Source organism: Crocuta crocuta, unplaced genomic scaffold, assembly GCF_008692635.1.
Source record: "Crocuta crocuta isolate KB4526 unplaced genomic scaffold, BGI_CrCroc_1.0 scaffold209, whole genome shotgun sequence".
NCBI classification, from domain to species: domain Eukaryota; kingdom Metazoa; phylum Chordata; class Mammalia; order Carnivora; family Hyaenidae; genus Crocuta; species Crocuta crocuta.
Genome location: NW_027551566.1, coordinates 3,597,342 through 3,604,848, shown reverse-complemented (window position 1 = coordinate 3,604,848; position 7,507 = coordinate 3,597,342).

The window sequence follows — 7,507 nt, the reverse complement described above, 5'->3', positions numbered from 1 at the left end:
AAGACATAACAAAGTATGTACCTAACAACAGATCATCAAAATATGTCAGGCAAAAATTGATAGAGCTAAAAAGAAAAATAGACAAATCCACTATTGTAGTTGGGGACTTCAATATCCCCATGTCAGTAATTGATAGATCAAGTAGGCAGAAAATCAATAAGGATAGAGTTGACTTGAATAGCATTATCAATCAACTTGATCTAATTGACATTTATAGAACACTCCATCTACCAATAGCAGAGTACACATTTTTTCTCAAGCTCACCAAGATAGACCACATGCTGGGTCATGAAATACATTCTAACAACTTTAAAAGATTAGCAATCATACACAATCATTTGTCAGACCACAATGGCATTAAACTAGAAACCAGTAACAGAAAAATATTTAGGAAATCCCCAAATATTTGGATAATAAACTATACACTTCTTTTTTTTAATTTTTAAAATATTTATTCATTTTTTGAGAGAGAGAGAGAGCATGAGCAGGGGGTGGGGGGTGGTGCAAAGAGAGAAGGAGACACAGAATATGAAGCAGGCTCCAGGCTCTGAGGCGATGCTGTGCTCTAACTCCCGGACCACGATATCGTGACCTGTGCTGAAATCAGACACCCAGCTGACTGAGCCACCCAGGTGCCTCTAAACTACATACTTCTAAAGAATTCATTGGTCAAAGAAGAGTCTTAAAAGAAATTTTAAAATATTTTTAATTAAACAAAAATGAACATACAGCTTAAGAAAATTTGTGGAACGAAGCAAAAGCAGTACTTAGAGGGAAATTTATAGCATTAAAATGCATATAGTAGAATAGAATAAAGAGCTGAAATTAATGACCTAAGCTTCCATCTTAGGAAAGTAAAGAAGGAAGAGTAATTAAAACCTAAGGTAAGTGGAAGAAAATAAATTAAATATCTATTCAGTCCCTCGCCCCCAAAGGTACTAGACTGGAATAATAATTGTGATAATAATAGTAATCATGGCATCAGCTATGATGTACCAGCTGCTCTTCTAAGCAGTTTTCATGTACTCACACATTTAATACTTACAGTAACTCTGTGAAGAAAGTACTCAAATGAAGTATTTGAATCTCCATTTCACAGATGAGACACTGAGGCACAGAGCCAGTTAGTAACTTACCCAAGGACACATGGCTACTAAGGAGGAGGCAGGATTTGAATGAGGCAGCCTGGTTCCAGAAGAGGCAGAACCACTTGGTTCCTGTTCTGTGTCTGTCTTTTCCTGAAGAACTGGTCTTCTAGAGCAATTTATGTAGATCAGGAATATGTGAAGTATAGAAGGAGAGACCTAAGATGCCATCATGGGGTACAGATGAGTTATGACCCTAGCGAAGCTGTTATTAATGTTTGAAAACTCATGGAGAGTAGGAATGCTCTTGGAGGTTTGTGGTGCATAAATTCTCCATAGGAATTTGTCTGTGGAATGCCATAGGCTGTGCTCCAAACAGTACATTTATCAATGTCTTGGATGAAGTCATGCTCATCAAGTGGAAGATTCCACAGAGTTGAAAGGAGAGCCTCAAGTGATGCCAGCATGTAGAGCCCACTTTGAATTCAATACAATTACATGACATTTGGGTAAAACAAAACTTGTAAAATACAAAATAGGCAGGACCTAAGTGAAGAGCAGTTTTTGTGAAAATGAATTTGGGGTTTAGGCATTTTTGGGATGAGCACTGGGTGTTAATATGGAAACTTACTTGACAATAAAGTATTTAAGAAAAAAATAAAAAGATTTTAAAGAACATTTGGGGTTTAGCAAACCACAAGCTACCAATGGGCTGGAAGTACGATGTAGCTGCCAAAACATCTGGTTCTGTCTCCAGCTGCACTGAAAGGGATGTGGTGTTTGTGCTGGAGGCTCATAAGCTGGACAGCACATCAGAATCACTTAAAATTTTCAGATTCCTGGGCCCTACTTGCACAGATGCTGACTTGATAGGTCTGGACTGAGAATGTTTAAAAGCTCTCGAGGTATTTGGAATGGCAGGTGGGATTGAAAACTTCTGGTCTCATGGATCTAATAGTTGTTAGCTGCCTAATAATGGTTCCAGAAATAGAGTCAAGGTTGTTCTGAGCATCAAAATGGGGAAAGTCTGAGGAGCCAGGCCTTCCAGGGTCAGCCTGGTTCACAGCAGAGGCCAGAGGCCACACAGGCATTAGCAGACTGGGTCCAAAGATGCCTCTCAAAGCTGTTACTTCACTTAGTCTTGGGCCTTCAGAGCACTCTTAATCTTGGTCAGCTCCACAAGAAGGACCTTCCTTAGTCCTGGGTTTTCCCAGATTTCATCAGAGATGTCAAGAACCTGCAGGCCTGGGGATAAATTGTGGTTAGAAAGTATATCAAGGAGAGTGTGGCACACAGAAGGTCCTCCCTCCAGAGATGTTGGAGCCCTGTCCAGGTGTGAGGTATGCGCTGTAGTGATGCAGCCTTTTCAAGTGGTGTGGTAGTGAGCCTCAGTGATGGCCCTCCAGTATCATCACCCCCTGGTGTCCAAGCTTTGATGTAGTCCCCCCTTTCATTGAATCAGAGTTGACCTAGGAGCAGTACAACACAGCAAAACTAATGATGTGGGACTGCAGGAGCAGGTCAGAAGAGGCATGCCAGCTCCAACCTTGTTTTCTTAGATTGCCTGCTCTGGGGAAATCCAGGTGCCATGTTATAAGGACACTCAAACAGCCCCATGGAGAACCCCACAAGGACAGGAACTGACTGTGACACTAACTTGCCAGTCATGTGAAGGAACCACTTTGGAAGCAGATCCTTCTATTCCCAGTTGAGCCTTCAGATGACTACAGCATCGGCTAGCAACTTGCTGAACTGTCACCAGAACTACACACCTCACACGTTCTTATTACATGAATGAATGAATGAATGAATGAATGAACGAACAAATAAACCACTAATTTGTTGAAGCCAGGGGTTGGCAAACTACAGCCCATGGGCTGGCTGCTTGTTTTTGTAAATAAAGTGTTATGGGAACACAGCCAGATGCATTTTTTTTTTTCAACGTATTGTCAGGGCACCTGGGTGGCTTGGTTGGGCATCCGACTTCAGCTCAGGTCATGATCTCATGGTTCGTGGATTCGAGCCCCACATCAGGCTCTGCTGACAGCTTAGAGCCTGTTTCAGATTCTGTGTCTCCCTCTCTCTGTGCCCCTCTCCTGCTCATGCTCTGTCTCAAAAATAAATAAACATTAAAAAAAATTAAAAAAGAAAAAAGAAATGTATTGTCCATGTCTACTTCCACATTGCAATGGCAGAGTACTTGTGACAGAGATTGTGTCCCATAGACTGAAAGATTTACTATTTTTCTGGACCTTTGAGAAAAAGCTTGCCAATCCTTTAAATCATTGATTTTTTTCCCCTTTCTTCTTTCCAGTAGCTGAACAAAATACCTAAGTTATAAATGGTTCAATCCGCAGGACATTTGTTATTCAAGATCCAGGAGTCTCAGTGATGTAGAAGCTCATGGAGAATCTTGCCAGACTACTTGGCTTTCTAAACTCTACACCCACCAAAGGTTTAGCATCAGTCAGGAATCAGAATCCATCTTAACTGATTTAAGAGACTTTAATGAAAGGACTTGTTACAGAAGTGAGAAAGGGTCAAGAAACACAGGATATTGGGGAACCCAGAAATCTATGACAATAGGAAGCCATTACTTCTTGCAGACCTCTAGGGGAAGAGGGAGGAAGTAGTTTTACCAAAGGCTATTGGGTACCCTTTTATCCCACTGATATATTAGGATCAAGCAATTCAAGCTACTCCAAAAATTCAGACCCAATTCCAACTGGCTATGTTAGAACAAAATTGGGTACTGGAACAATTACTCAGAGGAGACAGCCCCTGGGATCCCTCTTTGCTATAAGTATGCTGAGTAATTGTGCAGAGTAGTTTGTGGCCTCATTGGTCTGTACAGTTATTGCCTCTTTACTTGATTTTTCATTGATAAACTGATTTTTCTGTCTTACCACATATGCCCAAACCGTGTTTTGGTTTTCATTTTTTACTAGATTTTTTAAAGCCACAAGTATTACTTGTAATTAAAGGGAACCTATGAGTTCTTGTAGCATATTTCACCCTAAGAGAGGCTCACAATGTTCAAACTCTTTCTCAAGTACAAAGTAGCTTCTTCTGTAGAGAGTTTTGAATTTTATGTTTGATGGGTCAAACTAAAAGAGGCCTTGAAAAACAGAACCAGACAGGGTCTTCTCCCATCGCCCTACCAAGTAGGTCAAAGCCAAACCCTCAAAGTGATCTCAACTTGTAATTTGAAAACATTGCCAAGCTGAATCTTATTTTGGGGGTATCAGTGGTCTTACTAGGGAATGCATGCTAGAGTGAAACAGCCATCTTCCTTTTTAGGTGCTGAGACCCAAGCCCCACCCCCACCACACTTGTGATGTTTAGAAGAGGGGCCATAGATTCCTTCCCCTAAGGTGCCCCCAAGGACTCTATCTGCATCACAAGAGAAACTTCAGAATACCAGTCTGCTATATACCTGCTTGTTTGTACTATAACTTGCCATGCCAGTTACAATTGCTATTTAACAAATTATCCACAAACTTAGCTGCTTAAAACAACCATTTTATCACACTTAATGGATTCAGTTGGTCAAGAATTCAGGCAGAGCATGCCAGGGATGATTTGTCTCTGCTCCACAATGTCTAAGGTCTTACTTAGTAAGATTTCAGCTCTGGTAGACTTCCAACATTTGGGGGCTGGAATTATTGAAAGGGTCTTTGCTCTCATGTCTAGTGCCTGAGATGGAAAGACTTAAAGTCTAGGATTGGAGCATTCACCCACAGCTTCTCCATGTGGCTGGGCCTCCTCACAAAATGGTGGCTTCTTACCAGGCAGGGCAGGCTCCAAGTTCTGGTGTTCCATTGAACAAGGTAGAAACTGCATGGCTTTTTTTGGAATCCACAGCATCATTTCTGCTTTTCTTTATTGATCCAAGCAGTCACACGCCCATCTAGATTCAAAGAAAGTAGAAGTACTCTTCTACTCTCTCTTCATGAAGGGAATATCAGAAATTCTAGAGCCATGTTTTTGTTTTTGTTTTTTTTTACAAATAGTTTATTGTCAAGTTGGTTTCCATATAACACCCAGTGCTCATCCCCACAAGTGCCCTCCTCCATGCTCATCTCCCCCCTCCCCCCCACATCCATCAGTCCTCAGTTTTTGTCAGCATTCAAGAGTCTCTCATGGTTTGCCTCTCTCCCTTTCCCCCACCATTTCCCCCCTTCTTCTCCCCCTTGTTCCTCAGTTAAGTTCCTCCTAATCCTCCTATACGTGCAAACATATGATATTTGTCCTTCTCTGCCTGACTTATTTCGCTCAGCATAACACCCTCAAGGTCCATCCATGTTGCTACACATGGCCAGATTTCATTGTTTCTCATTGCCATGTAGAATTCCATGGTATAGATAAACCACATCTTCTTGATCCATTCGTCTAGAGCCATGTTTTAAAACCACTGTCTTTGTAAGTGGGAGAGCAGTTTCATTTGCCTGGTGGAAAGCAACATAAAGCTAAATGTCGCATTTTCTCATCTGGAGATTGGAGAAACCACATGCAGATACCTGTACAGGCCAGGCTGAGTGAAATTTTTAACTGGACTGCAGAGGCTAGGACTTTAAACTCCGAATAATAGATGTGTGGCAGTGAGGGTGGTGAGCAGTGGAGTGTTATTAAAGAACTGTGGGTCGGCCATTTCTGTGCCTTCTTTCTTTCTTTCTTTCCTGCCTAACATTTGAGATCCATTGCAACCCTGACAGGAGGAACTTAAGAAATCATATAACTGCATCCTGTTGGGGTAGAGTAGAAGGATGAGGTAAGAAAGAAGGACACAGTTTTGAATAAGGTGTGGCCATTTGCTGGTTTCTAAAGGAGATGGGGCTGCCATCAAGCCTAGCAAACCATGAAGCCAGGAGCAGGAAAAGGCAATGGTCGAAGGAGGCCGAAGAGAACTTAGAATTGACTTGAAGAGAAATCCAGATCTATCAATAGCTAGCAAGTAGTCATAAAGTGAAACTTTGGTTTTGGGGGCAGGAAGGAAGACGAATGAATTTAATGGAAGGCATGATTGACAGTCAAATGAGGCAGAGATTTAGAGACCCTCAGTACAGTCTCATGAACAGTGGGGATAAGGTATTGCTCTTGGTTTGGGGGAAGCAAAATAGAAATTTCAAGCCTGACCATGTGACCGGTATGGACATTGGACTTTTTCCAGGTACTCTAATGGAAGAAGCTTGTTACAAATATATATCAGTAAGGTCATGCTTTTGCCATGGAGCATCCCCAGGAGAACTGGCCTCCCACAAACCGGCAGAAGCACTTCTAATGGTGTGATTGGCACTTGTTTTCACATATGCTAATATTCTGAGAATATTAGGACCAGGGGCTTCTGGATGTTGCGTGATTAGCTGGCCATAGCCAGCTGGCCCTTAAGTTTATTTAGGGCTTTTGCATTCATTATCTCATTTACTGTTAAAAGTTTGTGAAGTAGGCAAGGAAAGTATTATTAGGCCCATTTGGGGGGATAAAGAAACTGGAACTAGGGAGGCTAACTGGCTTCTCCAAGCCAGGCAGCAGCAGCGCCAGGACTAAAATCCAAGTCTCATGCCTCTCTCAAGTTGCCAGGACCCCTGTCCTCTGCCCCGCCACCTCCCATGCTGAACCAGGAGCTCAGTTGTTCTGTCAGCTGGCCGTCCCCCTCTTCCAGGGGCAGATGCGAGCACTAATGTCTGACTGCTTCTTCTATAGTTGGAGTCCATTTCAACTTCAGTCTTCCTTCCGTATACAAACATACACCCACTTTGAGCCCAGCATGTGATGTTGCTGTTAGAGTTGCCAGAGCATTTCAAAGGCTACAGAGCCCTGTGCTCCTTTTCTTTCCCCATTGATTAGTTGTCTACTGCTGTGTAGTAAACCACTTGAAACTCTGGTGACTTAAAACAATACCATTTATTATTTCTCACCTTTCTGTGGGTCATCAGTCTGGGAAGTTCTTGTGCCGGTCTCACTTGGGCTCACGAATGTTGGCAGAGATCATCTGATGACAAAACCAGGCCTGAAGAGCCCAAGATGCCTCCACTCTGGATGTTGGCAGGGCACTTTGGTTCTCCTCCAAGTGGCCTGTAATCCTTCAGTAGGCTGGTCTGGGCTTTCTCACAACATAGTGGTCTCAGGTTCCAAGAAGGTGAAAAGTGGAAGCTGCAAGGCCCCATAAGGCCTAGCCTCATGAACCTATACAACTTCACATCCACCAAGTTCTATTGATCAAAACAAGTCATAAAGCTAGCCCCAGTTCAAGAAGGATAGAGAAATAGACTCCAAGAATGGAGTCTTGATTAGAGGGGCATCAGTGTCCCATTGCAAAGGGGCACAGATTCATTGGGGGCCATTATCATAATGATCAGCCATACTCCATGATCTGCTAAATAAGGATTAACCAAAACATGCCTCTAACAGGAAAAAAGAAA